The sequence below is a fragment of the Macrosteles quadrilineatus genome, unplaced genomic scaffold, assembly GCF_028750875.1.
Source record: "Macrosteles quadrilineatus isolate MER2022 unplaced genomic scaffold, UCM_ALF_1.0 Scaffold_1__1_contigs__length_201487025, whole genome shotgun sequence".
NCBI lineage: Eukaryota > Metazoa > Arthropoda > Insecta > Hemiptera > Cicadellidae > Macrosteles > Macrosteles quadrilineatus.
In genome coordinates this window covers 96,156,681-96,176,007 of record NW_026542594.1, presented here as the reverse complement: position 1 = coordinate 96,176,007, position 19,327 = coordinate 96,156,681, and the positions used below count along the sequence as shown (strand labels likewise).

Below are 19,327 nucleotides of genomic sequence, written 5' to 3'. Positions count from 1 at the left end.
ATAATTGATGATTAATGTCTCATGGCACACTCTCTTATATGTCGCTCTAAACACAGATTGTTTAAATTCCTCTTAACGCTGATGTTTTGACACTAAATACACAATTTAAGCTAGTCGGACGGCAATAACCCATTAAATTTAGTAAATAAATTAGCTTTGATGGACGAAGCAACCACCCCCTTCATACATTGCAATGTAATTACTAACGTTGATTGTTTCAACTCTTATAATTTAAACCAAACAACTGTAATGCTATATATGATTTTAAAATATTACACCAAAACATAAGAAGTTATGGTAAAAACATTGACGAATTTCTAGTTTTATTACAAGGTATTAAATCTAGATTTAATTGTATTATTCTAACGGAAGCATGGTTGAATCATCAGGGTGATCTTATGCATGGTTATAATACTTTCAGATCTGAATCAAAGTGACGGTATCGTTGTCTACATCGATGACTCGTTATCAGTGTCCTGCAATCAGCTGCTGCTCGCTGGCGTGGCTACGAGCTCGTCCTTGACCTTCGACTGGGCCGGAGCTACATGTAACCTGCTTTGTATATACCGTAGTCCGAATACATCTTTACAGATTTTTTAACGACAACTTGAAATAATGTTTAGAACTTAACACAATAAGTTCTCAGATAAATGTCTACGCAGGGGATTTGAATTGCGATATTATTCAAACTAATTTTAACTCACAAGAAGAGCGGTACCTCGATATCCTGTCCGACTTTGGATTCATTGCTTGCATTGATGAAGTAACACGTCCTGCTAGTAAGGCATGCATTGCCCACTTTTTCATAACTTTGCCACCATCTTTCACAGCTTCCTCGGCTGTGTTGGAGACAGAAATAACAGATCATTTTACAACCTATCTGGAATTGCAAAGCACCAGGTCGAAAAATATAGAAATAAAAAATTGTACTTCAAAGACAATCAATTGGCAAAGCATTGGCGTGGAACTAAATTCATCCAATTGGAACAATAGGAATTAAATTCGGTAGACATGGACGAAGTTTCAGAAATGTTTAATAAGATTATAGGGCAAATTTTAGATAAATAGAAGGCTCTAAATTAAAACCATGGATAACTAAAAATGGGCTCCTTAATTCAATACCGGTACGCTATCGAGATAAGTTAAGTAAGCAGCTCCGACATCATCCTTTCAACACACATTGCGGACAAGGTTTACTAGATACCGGAACGGAACATATTAATATAATTGATAAAGAAAGCTAAATACAGGTTATATAACACTAAAATTGATGAAGCTAACGGTGACTCAAGAAAGTTCTGGAACATTGTGAATGAGGTCGCGGGCCGCCCAAGAAGAAAGGAAAATTTCCCAGTTGAGGGTTTCTGCGCGCACGGTGACTCTGCTACACCTGTTTTCTGTGACCTGACGCAATAAAAATTGTCAGCAATAATTTCAATAACTACTTTGCCTCAGTTGGCGCGCAACTCGCGAGTACAAATTAAGACGGACGGGCCAGCCGAGGTCGTGACGCCATTTACGCCACAGATAAGGTTTTCTCCCTATGTCAGCGAGAACTCTGCGATGTTGTGAGAACTATAAAGAGGCAATTAAGCTGCCGGATGGGATGACATTCCATCGAAGCTTATTAAATATAATATTAAAACTTTGAATAAACCACTTTTACATATACTTTATACTTTTCTTTGAAATGGCGACCATACAACGAAGGTATTTTAAGCCAAATATGAATGGAGATTGGAGATGAGTGTATGATGAGTGGCGCGATCTTGTAGTCTTGTTAGTGACTAAGGTCGACATGTTCCTTAGACACAGCTGTTAATTAATAGCCTAAACAGGTAATGGCGACTAAGGAACCTACAGATTTATAGTGGAATCCGAACCACTTTTTTCCTTGGTATATACGAATTGGTCTAATTATCAGGATAGTGCTGCGGATAGTGCGTAGTCGCCACCCGTCCCAGTCTATAAGTATATAGTAATACAGTAATAGGTACACTATAATACAGTATAATAATGGTGTTTTTGGCCTCTGGGGTAATCAAAATGAAAAATAAGATCGGTCCCGGGCCTAGGTCTTACCATGAGACCTAAGGTAATAGCTACTTCCCTATAGGGAAATTCGCTAATATATACAAAATTCCTTATCCTGCATGCCATAAGCTATTTACATTTGGTTAACATTTTACATTTTGTTTGGAAATTCACTCATTATGCTCATGTAAAAATCTTTACCTCTTATTCTTATTACCTCCATAAACTCCCGTTCACATTCACGTATTCCAAATGTGTTGGTTCGCGGACTCATTCGTTGTAGGTTTTCACGACACGTTTGTACAAATTTCATCAAGATCGGATTATTTTTGCCATGAGACCATGAGAGATTTTTTCGCATATGGTAATAGCGTATTACCTATATGGAACAGTCACCAAAATGTTTTTTACAATATCTTTTAAAGAAACCACATTGAGAACTCAGAGCAGCCATTTTTGGCAAAGGGTATGGTAAGGTAAAATGGAAAACTCTATTAAATTCATTTACATAGCTAATGTGTTTATCAAAATATATCCATTGATATTTAGTGGTATTTCTCATGGCTAAGTAGTTTATTTAATAATAATTAGTGAATCCGTTTGCTCAGAACAGTCTTCAATTTATCAAAGCTTGCCTCCTTGTATTACAAATCAAAATAAAATCAAATCAAATATCATTTAATCCATGAAAATTAAATGGTTACAGAAATTACAATAATTCTTAAAAATAATGGAAGATCCCCACATAGGCAAAGCCTGTGCGTGAGGAACGAGTACATCAGTCCATCCATATTCTATAGTCGAAACATTGTTACATAGACAAGATGCATTTACAAGTTGATTTTAATTATAATCAAAACAGTTAGCGTTTTGTCATCGCATTGGAAGCCGGGCTCGAACGGGAAATTTCGTTCCAACATACTGACTAATCACTGCATTTACTTAGCAGTGTAGCCATGCTGCGGGAGGAAAGTTGAAATCAGGGGCGTAGTCTAGCTGAATTGAATTTAAAATCATTATATTTAGCCTTAGCCAATCCATTACCGTCATCGTCCTACCGTCATTATAATCATCGTACCAAAGCTTACAAAAAAGGTTTCCACTCATTGACGGTGCTTCAAGGACAGTTGTGTAAAGTGCAAAGTAAAAAAATCACAACTGCAGTGGGTGATCGTGGATGCTGCTGCGATCTTGGAAGATCTTTCTGATTTCGCTGTGGTCGTAGCTAAACTCGCTTTTCCAATGTGTCACTTTGGTTTCTACTTACGGTACTTACATTTCGACAACGATATCGGTACTTTTCCTACTGAAGAAGTAAAACTACAAACGTCCAAAACCCCAGATTTGTACGTTTTTTGTCACATTTCCTCCGAATATTTGCTAGATATATGTACCGATTATCGTTTAGAGATTACATAATCTTTTAAATAAGAAACCTTTGTTTGGATAAAGGTGGTTTCTTCAAACTGTCATTCATTAATATGTTAACATTAAAAGTTGCTATTAATGGGAAATAACTTTGATTTTCGTAAACTAAAAAAAATTGATATTAATAACTTTGGTACTGCACCACATTAAGTGAACAGAGTGAGCAAACCATAGTGAGTTAAAGCTTTACATTGTTAACGTTACATGTTACATGTTTTGTGGCCTGTGTATTTATTTATTTGCCAACGGATTAACACCTATAATACAGTTTGATTAGAAGGACAGTTTGAATTGGTTGTAAGTACTAGCCTATAGTTCTTTTCTTAATGTAAACGTTGGTTTTTGTACTGCTACTTTTCCTTAGAACCGGTGGTAGAATCATTTTTACGTACAAACACATCACTATTTACAACTATAGTTATCGTTTGTGCTGCACCTTATTTCTTATTAAATTTAATTGATGTCTTACTGTATAATTTTTGCATTTTCTGCCTGGACCCCAAAATGTTAGTTTATGCTATGAAAATGATAAAACATTAGTGAAAGATTTGTTTTAGCAAACCATCATGAATTTAACGTATCAATGTTTTGTGGACTGTGTATTTATTTACTTATTTATATATTTGCCAACGGATTTACACACCAATTTTACAGTTTGATTAGGCCTAAAGACGATTATCATAAAATTTGATGACACTATCAAAAATTTCAAATAATTATTTTGTTTGTAATTTGCTTTGGTTAAAGCGTAGCAAATCCCCTAATTCAATTTTGTATTTGTGTGTGTCTATTGGTAACGCATTAATGTCCTTATTTCTCAGTGTTTCGTGGAAAAGACAAGAAAATTTCAACCCGAATAAAGTGAGTCGGTGGCTCAGTCGGTAGCGTCGCGGACTTCGAGCCCAAGGCAGCGATGTCGTAGGTTCGGGTTCAGATCCTGGTCACTACCACTAAAATTTATCAGTACAGTCCACCTTTGTACTGTACCACCTTGCTTTGCTGTAAACGTTCCAAGCACGGGCGGTTAGTCTATGTGGACGAGCAAATGCAAGGTTAAAAGAGGCCGCCAACCTCTTTTTAAAAAGTAAAGTAAAGTGTGCAGTAGTGAGGTTGAGGTAGTATTTTAACTACTTTTAACCAGTGTCAAAAGTAACTTTCAATTACAGGCCTACCTTAGGGCTATGCCTCATAGATCTATAAAGCAATTCCTTTTGTCATTAGATATGGACTAACACGATCGGGTGACATTTAATTGCGAAGCATTCGTTTTGGCTTTGAAACTGTCAGATATTGTATTTGCGAAGGTTTAAAGGTATTCCTATACAGTAATAGTTTTGCCAGCATATCTGGAAAAATGCACACTAAATATGCAAACCAACTCCTGTTCTGAATATAAGGTTTCAAAGATTCCCGTACGTAGAACGGGCAAACAGCTAGTTTATAATATTTAGTAAGATTATTTATATCATTTGATTATTGTTCAACTTGAACAGATTGTAAATTAAATAAAGTAAAAATCTGCATATGGGCCATAATATGGTTTTCACCACACTATCATGTTTTTGGCTGTATTACATACGTTAATTGGTGGCTGAAAGTTACGTTTTGCTGGCCATGCCAGCTGTCATCGTAATTTGGGGACCGAGCAGGTTTTTACAGGCCGGGGCCGCAAAATCAGCTGTCCGCTTACTTAAACATGAATGCATTTTAAATACACAATCAAAATCCACAGCATTGCAATAGAATTGTGTTATTGTCACCGTTGCCTAGCAACTATGTATTTTTATTTTTGCTTATTCCTCAAATTATTTCTTCACATAACCTTAAAGTTGTAGTTGTGTTGACTATCAGTGTGCATTATTATAGTGGTGAATAGTGGTAATAGGGTATAGTGTGGTGAAAAATAGTGTTCGTACCACGGGCCGAAATGGTTTTGCAGCTCTCGACCGATTTAAGTTCTCGACTTCGTCTCGAACTTAAAAACTATCTCGAGCCGGCAAAACCTCATTTTCGGCCCTTGGTACGAAATATACTATTGCCGTGCTGGTGACGAAATAACAACGAAATATAAACAGAAAATCAAAACAAATGGAAGAAATTCCAATCGCATGTTTTATTTACAGTGCGGGTGGAAATATACAGGGTGTTGAAAATGTCTGGAACCAACATTATACCTGGTGAGTGGTTAAAGAAAAACAACTGATATTTTGTATACGGATATACTATGGTTTTACCTATCTTTTGGTGCCTTATGAAATTTTTTACCACTTATAGGGAACGTCCCGTAGAGGATGCAGTAAAAAGTTTTAATGGAAGCCTATGGTAAATGATACATCATTTTAAAGGCCATTTTTTTCTGAGTAAGGAGCCACAAGTTTCATCTCAAAAGGACCACCCAAGCAAAAATGGCGACTGTTTGAAATTTAAAAACCCACTTATAGGGAACGTCCTGTGGAGGATGCAGTAAAAAGTTTTAATGGAAGCCTATGGTAAATGATACATTATTTTAAAGGCCATTTTTTTCTGAGTAAGGAGCCACAAGTTTCATCTCAAAAGGACCACCCTAGCAAAAATGGCGACTGTTTGAAATTTAAAATTAAATTATTTTCAAAAACTTCAAACAGTCACCGTTTTTGCTAGGGTGGTCCTTTTGAGATGAAACTTGTGGCTCCGTACTCAGAAAAAAATGGCCTTTAAAACGATGTATCATTTACCATAGGCTTCCATTAAAACTTTTTACTGCATCCTCCACAGGACGTTCCCTATAAGTGGTAAAAACTGTCATAAGGCACCAAAAGATAGGTAAAACCATAGTATATCCGTACACAAAATATCAGTTGTATTTCTTTAACCACTCACCAGATATAATGCTGGTTCCAGACATTTTCAACACCCTGTATAACTCTGTACCTTATAGATTATTTTGGTCGAGTTTTTGGCCACTGAACGACCTCTCGTATATGGTATACATTATATGGTAGGATAGTTGTAAAGTTGAATTAACGTAACACCATCGACTATTTAACACTTAAGTTTTACTCAAATTATATTCATATATTACGCGTTTTTCACAAAGGCCATTCAACTTATAGTTCTTGGACCAGAAGAAAATTAGAAAGAAGCTCTCTGTTTACGTACGCCTGTATGTGGAGTCTGTGACTTACCCAAAATTCCCTGAAGAAGGCCTTATTCAACCAAAAGGCCTTCAATTTTAATAAGGATAGGTACTAATTTTAATATTAGTTCATCTATGGCTATAGTTCGCTGACGCAGCATTTCCAGACATGTGTATAAGCTTGGTGTGTATTTGGCGAGAAGCAATTTAGGTTCTATGTATTTTTCATGCAATGTATAATCAACCTTGACAATGTTTGTTATTTAACAAATAAACAAAGTTTTACCGCGTTAGATAATTTAAATACCGTACTTAAAGATTAAAAGTATGCAAACATTAGTATTAACGGGTACCCCAAAAAAGGGCTGTCGGTGCAATCGTAGGTACTAATCCCTGACCATAGGTGCAATCGGGCAACTACAGGAGGAATAGTACACTTACTATATATTGTTAAATGAAAGCAATACAGATTACGTTAACTGCGTGTTTGATTGATTTGGCGAATAAACCCATCCTGACCTTTTTACTGACACAATTCTTTATATGGAGCTTTAATTATATGTTGTAATTTATAATTGATAATAATAATTGTATTGCTGTATTTTAAATGTACAATTATTAAGGGGTTTCGAAATTATATCACTCTTCTTTTCAGTTGGACAAAATATTTCATATTGTAGGGTGTAATATTACATTTGTTCTTTACTGAAGTAGAGTTATTATTTCGACGCCACCATGTGAATATTTTAAGGAAAAGATGAGGGAACAAATATATATACAATACAATTGACTATGCTCATATCCTGCGTACAGTCGGGAAACGGTCCTTACTAGACCTAGACAATTTGAATAGTACAGTACTGAATATACATAATATACTGAATAGTACAGAAAAGTACAGTACGCCGTTGGGAGGCTCACGCTCACATCGTTGGGTGAACTTTTATGATATCAATGGTATTTCCGCTCGGGCATTGTATAGTGCTGGAGAGATAGACAGCAATTGAGATAAGGCTTGTTTGAGTTGTTTCGGCTTCTCTAATGTATAAAATGTAAAAATAATCAAAAATATATAATTCTGAGCAATGTACAGACTAAAACTCTAATTTTATTTATGAAGATTTATTGTTTGTTTGTTTAGGCCTACTCTATTACCTTTGACTCACGATATTTAATAGTGCTTTGAAATAATAAGCGCATCTTGTAAAAATATTTTAGCATTTTTTGGACCCGGCCTTATTTTTTTGTGTTTTCCACAAATGTTTCCCGAATTAAAGCTGTTACCAGTAAACATTTCTTGCGCGTATTTATTTGATCTGACTTTAGGTAGTTGGTGACAGATTGTTACCACTGTGACAACATGATGTGTATATTCTATTCTTCATGGTTTTTTTAAGTTGCTTAATATATCTGGCAATAATTATTCATCTCCCTAAGTATGATTGTGTACCTGGATTTACTGTGAGACCAGGCATCTCCTCTACTCATCTAATACGTATAATACAGGGTGGCTGAAAAGTAACTTGCACCCACCCTTAACTTTTCAACCATTTGAGATATTTGAAATCGGTTTGCGGCAACCTTCTTGGATATGAGAGGCTACAATTATTATGGTCAATTTTGAAAATTTTGCCCCTAGGGGTAGCGGGGGTAGGGGGTAGCTCAAAGTTTTCAAATGACAAGTATAGTCGAGTTTGGTATCATTTTACAGGTCTTGACGAAACATAAACATTGACATAAAGAAAACCAAAATCGGCTCACTAATAACAAAATGGCGCCCTAAAACGTTTCAAATCCAAATAACCATGAGGGTGGCAAAAAAATTAACTTGCACCCTCTTTAACTTTTTGACTATTTGATATATTTGAAATCGGTTTGCGGCAACTTGTTTGGGAATGAAAGGCTACAATAACTATGGTAAGTTTTGAAATTTTTGCCCTTAGGGGTAGCGGGGGTAGGGGGTAGCTAAAAATTTTCAAATAGCAAGTATAGTCGAGTTTGGTATCATTTTGTAGGTCTTGATGAAACATAACAATTAACACAAATAAAATAGAAATCGGATCATTAATAACAAAATGGCAGTTCAAAATTACTTTAAATAACCAATTGTCTCAATCATGTATAGCTCCCATTTTGTTATTAATGGTCCGATTTCTATTTTCTTTATGTTATTTGTTATGTTTCGTCAAGACCTGTAAAATGTTACCAAACTCGACTATACTTGCTAATTGAAAATTTTGAGCTACCCCCTACCCCCGCTACCCCTAAGGGCAAAATGTTCAAAATAACTGACCATAATTATTGTAGCCCTTTATTTCCAAACTAGTTGCCGCAAACCGATTTCAAATATCTCAAATAGTTAAAAAGTTAAAGAGGGTGCAAGTTAATTTTTTTGCCACCCTCATAGTTATTTGAATTTAAAACGTTTTACGGCGCCATTTTGTTATTAGTGAGCCGATTTTGGTTTTCATTATATCAATGTTTATGTTTCGTCAAGACCTGTAAAATGATACCAAACTCGACTATACTTGTCATTTGAAAATTTTGAGCTACCCCCTACCCTCGCTACCCCTAATGGCAAAATTTTCAAAATTGATCATAATTATTGTAGCCCCTCATATCTAAGAAGTTTGCCGCAAACCGATTTCAAATATCTCAAATGGTTGAAAAGTTAAGGGGGGGTGCAAGCTACTTTTCAGCCACCTTGTATTTCCTATTAATTGTCTCCTCCTCCTGTTTTCAATATTTCTCCTTTAAACTCCAGAAATTTTCTGTTCTTCCAGCAAAACTGATTGACTGTTTAGATTCGTCTATAACCGCAATCAAGAATCAAGAACTTTTATTTCCACAAAATGTCATTTTGAAAATGCAGTTATATTACTGGAAAACGTCAGTACAACTACAGCTAAAATAAAAACTAAAATAAGAGAATGGTACAAGGTTTCTTACCAATATCCTATCCTATACTCTAATATGAACAATGTTTGCTTGTATGTGTATGTATGCATGTATGCTTGCACCAAGATCTCAAAAACGGCTCCGACGATTTTCTTCAAATGTTGTAAATAGTTTATTACTGGCCTAAAAACGAGTTTACTGCAGTTAGAACTGCCAACAAAAATCTAACTACGTAGAAAAATGAAACTGAAAGTCACATTTTTTTTAACATTAGTCTTATGGGTTGCTTGGTAACCATCTTGGCTGAATTAAATAACAAGGAAAAAGTAAACAAAAGACTTTAAGTAGTCTATCCACAGTACTAGCAATTACAAAATACAGTAAAAAAGGAAAAACATCAGTTGTTACTATTAAGAAAAGATTATACTGAAGATAACTCGATACATTGTAGTCAAGGGTAGCAGTGTGGAGTGTGAGATCTGTTTATGACGATTAGATTGCGGTATCTGCAATCATTACATGCTATGGAAAGGGAAGGAAACAGGTCAGCGACTAGGAAGTGGTGAAGGAAATAGTAAAGGCGAGCAGTCCGGAGTGTGGGAACTGTTTATGACGATTAGTTAAGGTATCTTCAATCCTCAAATGCTATGGTAAGGGAGGGAAACAGGTCCGCGACGTAGGAAGTGGTGAAGGAAGTAGTCTAGGTGAGCAGTCCGGAGTGTGGGAACCGTTTATGACGATTATATTAAGGTATCTGCAATCCTAAAATGCTATGTAGAAAAGGTGAGCAGTGTGGAGTGTGGGAACTGGAAACAGTTTGTAGCAGTTAGAATAATGTATTTGCAATACTGAAATGCTATGAGAAGGGATGGAAACATGACCACGACACAGGAAATGGTAAAAGAATTAGTAAAGGCTAGCAGTGCAGAGTGTCTGGGAATGGATTCATATCTGCAATACTAAGACTGCTTTTAGAGTAAACTAATGATGTTCCCCGAGCGGTCTCCAACAAATTCTTCACATTTTAAGTAATTCAATCAGCTGATTTATTTATAAGGATTCTTCTAAACAAACTGGAAGTGTGGAGAATCTTCTTTTGTAAAGTAGCTCATGAGTAATATTTATAAAATTTATTTATTACTATTCCATATTATTCTATAGACTACTAGCTGTTGTACCCGTGCTTTGCAACGGGAAGAGGATACAGAACAGAAACATTTTAATCTTTACATCTGTTGCATATAATAGTTACACATCCCCCAACGCTTTTAGAAACAAAATTTAACGTTTAGAAACATTTAAGTTATGACTTTTAAATCTGGTAAGTAGTGGATACCACCATTTTGGTTTTGATTAATTTTAAATCTTATGTTGGCTGATATGCGGAAAACTGACCAAATCCTCGAATAAAACTTTGACATACATTATTTACCTTCATCTCCCTTAGTTACATATATCTTTTAATTTATTATTGACATTTTCAATTTTAACTTTGAAGTTGCAAAAAAACTAATTATTAGATTTAAATGACAATTTTTTAAAATTTAACTCTTTTTTATATTAAATCACAAATCCTTTCCATCTTCAGTTTCTTCTCTCACAATAAATCATTAGCAAAACTAAGTAAGCTGTTATAAACTTTAGAAATATTGCTGTGCCTTATCAATACAGTCTTTTGAAATATTAAAACTATATCTATAGGTACTATAAAAAATGTTAAACAAATAATTTAGTGTTAAAGACAGCAGACAAATTAATAAGATTATCAAAGCATCAAGGACTAAAAAATGTAATAGCAAATACAGTATGTGTTTCATTGCATCTCTGATTCTACTCTAAAAATATCAAAAACCAACTTAATATACAAACCAGTTCTCTTAATCAGTTCCATCATCCATTGCCTTTACATTTTCACACTTACCATTAAGTAAACATAGTAACAGATATTTCATAGATTTTAGAAACAAAAAAAACACTGTGTACTGCAGTTTTATGATACCGGTATTTTCCTTGGTTTAATTTAATCAGTGTTGTTGCAAAACACTAATAATAAATGTATCAAATAAAGTAAATATGAGCTGAAAGCTATGCTAAGATAAAATAAGAGTATGTTGTATTATTAAACTCAAATTGTAAATATTCCATTTCAACCAAGTCAGTAAATGTTTGTAGCAAACTGCACGTTCGCTGCGGGTTACCGCCCGGGCGGTAGCTCCGCGCTCTGCCACGCAGCGGCGCGCCGCCCGGGCGATAAATGTGCACCCGCCAAACTTATTCCGTTTTAATGCAGCCGCACTCCGGTGTAGGTTGGAGTATTTTTGTCCGCGCTTTGTGTATGACAGTGGCAGTTTTGTGGTGCAATCCATTTGTAATTATCGTTACTCGTTCCAAAACTATACCTGGTGGATTTTGACTCACTCATTACGTTTGTAAACTGTAATTTTGTGCTATATTGATTTTGTTTTATTGTAAAATAATGGCATCTACTGTGGGTGTTTAGCAAACTATGTCGACTCTTGTCATGAAACAGGACATCACCACACGTTATTTGATATTCTTCATACCGAAATATGTAAGCCAATAGCCCGGCAATCGAGTTTGTTCGACGCTGCGGGCTGCGCCGCACTGGGGCTACGCCTGCCATTTGATGGGCAGCAGCGAACGTGTTAAACTAGCAAACTTAATTGACTGTTTACAATTATCATATGTTCTTCTTCTCACTTTTAATTTTTGACAACGGCTGGAGTTTCATAACAATATTTGTTTCCCATGTTAATCTTATGGAGAAATACAAAACTATTGTCACAAAAAACCTGCTTGCGTATTAAATAAGTACTAGTGTCCCTGTTGCTCGAATTCGAGCAATTGCTAAGTATTACAGGCGTTATTTTAAAACGAACTTCAACCAAGTCAGCAAATATTTGTAGCAAACTGTTTTATTAGCAAACTTATTGACTGTTTACAATTAACCTATGCTCTTCTTCTCACTTTTGATTTCTGACAACAGCTGGAGTTTTATAATAATTTTTGTTTCCCATGTTAATCTTATGGAGAAATAAGAAACTTTAAAGGGCTCCAGGGCCTCACTCTCTCATTATTTCCCTAAAAAGAAAGTTTCCTGCACAACTCCACGCTACGCTCTTTCCAATGACACCAAAAACATGACAATCGGTTCAGTAGTTTCGGAGGAGTAATTGTCACAAAAGATCTGCTTGCGTATTAAATAAGTATATAGATAGATAGATATAGACTTTAAACAATTAGGAACATCAATCTCCTTAAAAACCAAATCACCACAAATCCTTCAACCACTCAAAAGTCACAATACAATAATCATTAATAAAAACACAAACATCAGCTGTTATAAACTTTAGAATATTGTTATGCCTTATGCCTTATCAATAGTGTTTCATCAGAATATATAAAAAAAAAAACATTTAATTTCATATAATTTTATTCATTTCAGTACATCAATACAGAAATAGCGATCTATACTACATAAAGTTGGAAATGATTAATTTACCAAATATCGAAATATAAGAAGGTTTCAACTGACTTATACGATCCCCGCCCATAGATAGAACAGGCACCCTGCTAGTTAAATATCAAGATATCTCTTTTAACCCAAGACAAGGTCCATTAGTGGAAGTAGGGCCTAATCATTTTAACAAACATAATAAACAGTTTTGTTTTTTACCAGGCAGAAGTACAAACAAATATTAAAAATTTAAGAAAACATCTTTATAAAAATAATAAAATTTTCCTAATTAAATAATCTAAATGAGAAAAAAATTTTTATAAAAGTATACGGGTATTCAAAATAAATATTAAACTAATCATTATAATGAATCTAAACTGATTTGTCTTCACTTCTTCAGCCTTCTCTCCCCCAACCTCCATGCCTCCATCACCATCCACCCTGTCATCAGGCCTGGAATATAACAGAACAAAAATTAATACAGTCTAACCTTGATATAACAAACCTCGATATAACAAATTCCTTGATATAACGAATTTTTTTTAATCCCCTAGAACTCTCCATAAGACACAATGTATAAACCTCTACATAACGAACAAACCATAACAACGACAACGATTTTGATGAAATTTGGTACAAACGTGTAAACCTACGTTTATTTGAACGAGTTCACGATCCAGCATGATCGGACCATGGGAACGGGGGTTTACGGGGGGTTTTATGGGGTAACAATAGGTTTTTCCCATTTTTGACCCAAAAAACATAAAATTTAGCAATTTCTTTCCAAACCATTTTGTAGAGCTTAAAAAAACAAATAATTTAGTATATTGAAGCGTATTATGCGCCTAATGGTTACGGAGGAAATTCCAAAAAATTGTAAATTTAAAATTCCCATGTTATTCTTATGGAGAATAAGTAAACTGTTGTAGTTTGCTTGTTTATGAACATATTTTTATCAAATTTGGAAAATGTTTTTATTTTTTACTAACTATTAACGTTTTACAAAAAAACAGTTTTACCCTCCCTGATGCAGCAAAACCTAAGTACTTGTTAAACTAATTCTATTTAAATCGGGAATAAATGTTATATTTGTAAGTAGACATTTCAGTGTAAATCAAATCAGTCAAATGGAAATTCGCTTAGTCTGCAGGTTTGCTGCGGTGGGGGTATTTTATTGTTGTTTTTAAATTGAAATATTTGTATATCAGCTTAGAATTAGGAAATTTAACGTCGTCAAACAATGTTTATGTCGAGGGTAGGTTAAGTTAAGAGGAACTTGGTTGAAAATATACATATCATGACCATGAAACGCTCATAAAAAGTTATTCATTGAATAGAATGTGAAATCTACAGAAGGTGTCAAAAGTTATAATATAGACGAGCTGTTGGCCCGTCCTACGTACGGGATTGAGAAGTCAACAAAAACTGAAATTATATTAATATTTCCATTTCTAATCCAAGCAAAGTTCAAGCAGTTAACCATTTCCTGAAAACAAAAAGCTGCCAAGATGAACTAAAACATGTACACATTTTCCTATTCTTTCCTCAACAAGTCGAACGAAAAATAATTTGCATAATTTTTCCTTTGAATACTCGGGGGCAGAGCCTCGATTTGTATACATCAGTTGTTATAGAATCTTGAATCTTACTTATTTTCTATATTCAATGCCAACATCACAGAATAATAAACTAACCTGTTAGTTTGAAAAACAACTTTTATATTCAACCAGCTGTTAGTTAAAACAAATTATATTGCACTAAAACAAACTTAAAATTTTAAAGATTGCTCTAAAAAATAAATTAGAACATCTATCATTAAACCATGAATATTTAAATAGTCTGTCATCCTCTTACCCATAAAATGGACGTACAATGAGCATAGCATTACACATAGTATAAATAAGTCAACCCTAAGCATGTAATTATTATCCAAATGCTGAATTTGTGACACAAAAGCTGAATGTTTACAGCTGTTATGTTAAGCAAATTATTTTATGCCAAAAGCTAGTTTAGAATCTTAGCGTCGGCTGCTAGATTTTTAAAAAATTAAAACTTAATTTTTAAAAAACTGGGACCCTAAACTAAAATTATGGCTTCGACATTCCCTAGTTCACAAAATTATCTTTCTTTCAACACAAAAATCATGAAAATCCGTCGAGTAGTTGATTCAGAATCGTGAAATAAAAAAACACTGTTTCGTTTTAATATTATAGATAGGTAGTAGCTACCTCTGGATTAGAAAACATCATAACTAATCTATGGGTAATATGAAATTAGGATTTAAAAATTTGTGAAAAGGCAAATGGTGTAAACAATATTTCTCTCAAAATGGCAAAAATATACAATTAATTATCTCCTTGAGAAAAAGTTTCAATTTTTAAGGTGTGTACCCTACTCTTAACACATGTTAATTGTTCAAAAATTTTAAAATGATTCAAGTAAATGTGAACTTTATAATTTCACTATTTTTTACACCAAAATCTTTCAATACAATTATTCACATTAGCGAAATTTTTAATAATTAATTAGGGTTAGATACAACAACAGATATACAATCTCACTTATTTCATAAAATCAATAATGAATGAACCATCAAATATAAGAATAAATAAACATGTCACATTTTATTTATATTCGTTACAGACAGTTAATGAATCTAATCAAAAGAATAGTCCCTGCTCGTATTGATTCATTGTACTTGTTTACTGCCGATGAAATAACCAATATTTATACAAACAATATTCAAAAGTAGGCCTAAAAAGCACATATTCTGATAATGTCTTTGAATATTAGCTTTGTATTCTACAAGCAGAAAGACAACAATTAACGTGCGGGAGACTACCTGACTGAGGGTAGAACGAAACTTGTTCGCAAACGGGACTCCTTCCAAGGTACCTCACCCCACAGCCAAAAATTTGTTTGCAAACGGGACTGTTCGCAAACGGGACGACACCATTCCCACCACCCTCCAACACTCACTCGCTTGACAGGGTGGCAAAGAAAACCGTCAAATAATTTTGTTTGTCAAACGCCCTGAATGACCTTTTTTATTTCTTAAGATAACAAATTGACCTGGTGGGCAACGTTTGATGTCAAATGATGAGGTCATCACTGAAAAAAAAAGAGTATTTTGAAGGCTTTTCATGTTTGTAGGGTGCTATTTATTTGGACAGCATTTGAAGGAGGTTTTGCGAAACTTTAAGATAAGTGTATAGAGCTAAATAAAAGGAGATTATAACAAAATAAATCGAATTTATCACAAAAAATTGTGTTATTATATATTTTTCTAAGGTCTTATTGAACCACGCTCGTACTAAATACCTTATTGATGTATGAGAATTTTTCTACTTGTTTCAACTGCTTCGGTTGACAGGGCTTTTCCATTTGTCTTAAAATTATTGCTGTTTCAGTACTAACCAAATGTAAACACAATGACATATTCAAAATAATTATAATTACTGTATGGTGTAAAAAAATATAGCCTACATTTCCTAAAAAACAAAAGCAAATTTTTGGGCACCTCTCCAGTTAAAATGCTGGTTAAATACTAGTAATTCAGGAGGGTTATGCGACATAGGCTTCGGGGCAATGGACACGGCCCTGGATTTATAAGTATTAAATTTAAGTAAATGGCAAAACTTACCATAAGTTAGTTTTCTTCAATCTTAGTCTTAAACTGGCCCCATCATCCATCTCCTCTTCCTCTGACACCTCTCCCCTGTATCCTCCAGTGTCGGAGGATATTAATTACAACACCCCCATTTTACTGGTAGGCTTCAGCTCTGTACAGAAATATTGCAAAAAAATAGTGTTATACAAATAATTTTAGTCTAACAAATAATACAAGTGTGTACACTCCTTTCTATATTTGCGATATTCAAATAGGTACACAGCTAATAGGAAAATGTTTGAGCAAATCTGGGTCAAGTTAGTACAAATATTAGAATTTGTAACAATAATTTGGTTTAGACAAAATAAATTGCTTCAAATATTAATTCATTGTTATTTCCCAATTTGCAAAAATGCAAGCTATAGCCTAATTAAGTAATTTCTAAACAACATGTTTCGAGATGTAATCCAAATAAATTTTAAGTAGGGGCCTAGATTTAAATTGTTATAAAAAACTATAAATTTGCATACAGATTATATATTATCCTCATGTTCCACCAAAAACTATAGTAGGCTTAACTAGTGGGCGAAGTGGCACTTTGCTACACATGAGAGAAATGTTTAAACGCACGAGCCGTAGGCGAGTGTGGAAAGTATCTCGAGTGCAGCAAAGGCAGTTTGCACTTGTGTTACGAATCATATTTTTCTTACAGTTATTATAAAACATATAAATAATTAGTCTTTCAAACTCTGTTCAACACGTTTATAGGTTAGGTTGAATCCAAACATTGGTGAAATGGTAAGCTGTACCAGTTGATCGTAGTCGTAATATCTTGAATGGGTAGCCAACTTATTTTCAAGTGTACATGTATTATTAAACAGCTGTCATTTAACCACCAATCGAATGAAGGTTAAATTCTGTCCATAAAATAAATTTATAAACGCAAAAAAATCAAACAAAAGATATTGTACAGTTAAGAATAAACCCACCCAAATATGGACAGTAGGCCTAGGACATAAAAATGTTCTTTCCATGATAACCCAACCTAACATAACTTAACCGCCGCAAAGCGCTGTATATTTGTAGCCTCCGGATAATACTTACCAAAGTACCGATTTGAACTTTGAATTACTTAGTTAACAAACAGCCTAGAATCTATCCCAAAGGGGAAAGAATATTGACTCACCTCACTTAAGTTATGGTTAGACCAAGGAACATTATCACAGCAGTATGGTAATTAGGTACACAACTCTGGTCTCTCTTTCTTTCTCATCTGCAGTGATGTCGATGGCAAGGTCGTCCAGAAAAGTTAGTCCTCTTAACTTATTGGTTCAAGACAATATTTAAAACAGAGACCAATTTGGGTTCAGGTTAAATTACAGCCTTTGCTCCAGGATCATCTATAAAACTAACATTGAAGTCATCAGCAATGAATGATATAATCCAAGTCTAGTCTTACACAAAATACAAACAGCTCTAGAATATTTGAAAGCACTTAAGTTTACGTCCTACACTCATTCCAATGAATGTATTTCTTTAATAGGCCTACTTTCTTTCTTATTACTTGGCGACCATACAAAGTAGGTATTTTAAGCCAAGTATGAATGGAGATGAGTGGAGCGATCTTGTAGTCTTGTTAGTGACTAAGACTGACATTCCTTAGACACAGCTGTTAATTAATAGCCCAAACAGCTAATGGCAACTAAGGGACATACAGTTTATAGTGGAATCCGAACCACATTAAGTTATTGCCTTGGTATAGGCCTATAAGTACGAATTGGTCTAATTATCAGGATAGTACTGGGGAGAGTCGTAGTAAGTACTCACTCGTGCGGATGTTAATCCACACCAGGGAGTGTCGAATCCACAGTGCATGCCTATAAATATCCACAATTCGTGACCTCCTAATAGCTGGATTACAGGACGACGCCATCCGTCCCAGTCATATTGATTATTTCATTTGATAAACTTAGGCCTAGGCCTATATCAAGTTTGGTTAGTTAGGGTAAAACCTAACCTAACTAAAGGAATGAAATATTCAAAATACGGGTAGAGTTTGTTAGCTGGGCTATGCTAATAAGTATAGATTGAAACTATCGATTCGATTAGTAAACCTTCATGCGATTTAAGTGCAGCCAAATATTTTTACATAACTTAAACAAATTCTTAAAGTTGACACTGGGTCAGTGGGAAAAAGAGACGGGTACAGTTTCTTAACTGGGCTATGCTAATATCGATTGAAACTATCGAATTGAAAATAGAGATTGATTAATAATCGATATTTTTAAATATATTTATTATCAAATTAAACTATCTTAACCTAACCTAACCAACCAAGGTGAAAAAATCGCATGAAAGTTTACTAATCGAATCGACAGTTTCAATCGATATTAGCATAGCCCAGTTAAGAAACTGTACCCCAATATTGCTTGATGTTGATGATCCAGAATTAGCATATGAATAAGCTGTATCTTAGGTTCTTGTTGGTGACTTACCTAAGTTAGTGTCTGGTAGGACTAATGTTATTAAGTTATCATGTTGGTTACGACCGTGAAGACAGCTATCGCCAGCTGTCGACCCTACATTTTTTCCCCTCCCACAACGACTTCCGGTGGGGCACACGGGAGGGACTAAGGCTAACATATCTTGTAGTGTCAGCGTTCGCTGCTAGAACTGCTAAGTTGAAATAATTTAAATTATTTTTTTTTTAGTTATAAAATTATCTTTTTAATTATAAAATATTGTTTTAAAATTATAAAATAAA

The 19,327-nt window shown here is 34.4% G+C and overlaps 1 long non-coding RNA gene across 1 annotated transcript; it reads right to left on the bottom strand.

Annotated features, from left to right (window-relative positions):
- Nucleotides 1–12,975: 12,975 nt before the first annotated feature.
- Nucleotides 12,976–19,104, bottom strand: LOC128991609 (uncharacterized). Its single transcript, XR_008490673.1, has 4 exons — nucleotides 19,059–19,104; nucleotides 17,750–17,971; nucleotides 16,597–16,735; nucleotides 12,976–13,406 (listed from the first exon to the last, which is right to left on the bottom strand). It is a non-coding gene; the product is annotated as an uncharacterized LOC128991609 (long non-coding RNA).
- Between the last annotated feature and the right edge of the window lie 223 nt (nucleotides 19,105–19,327).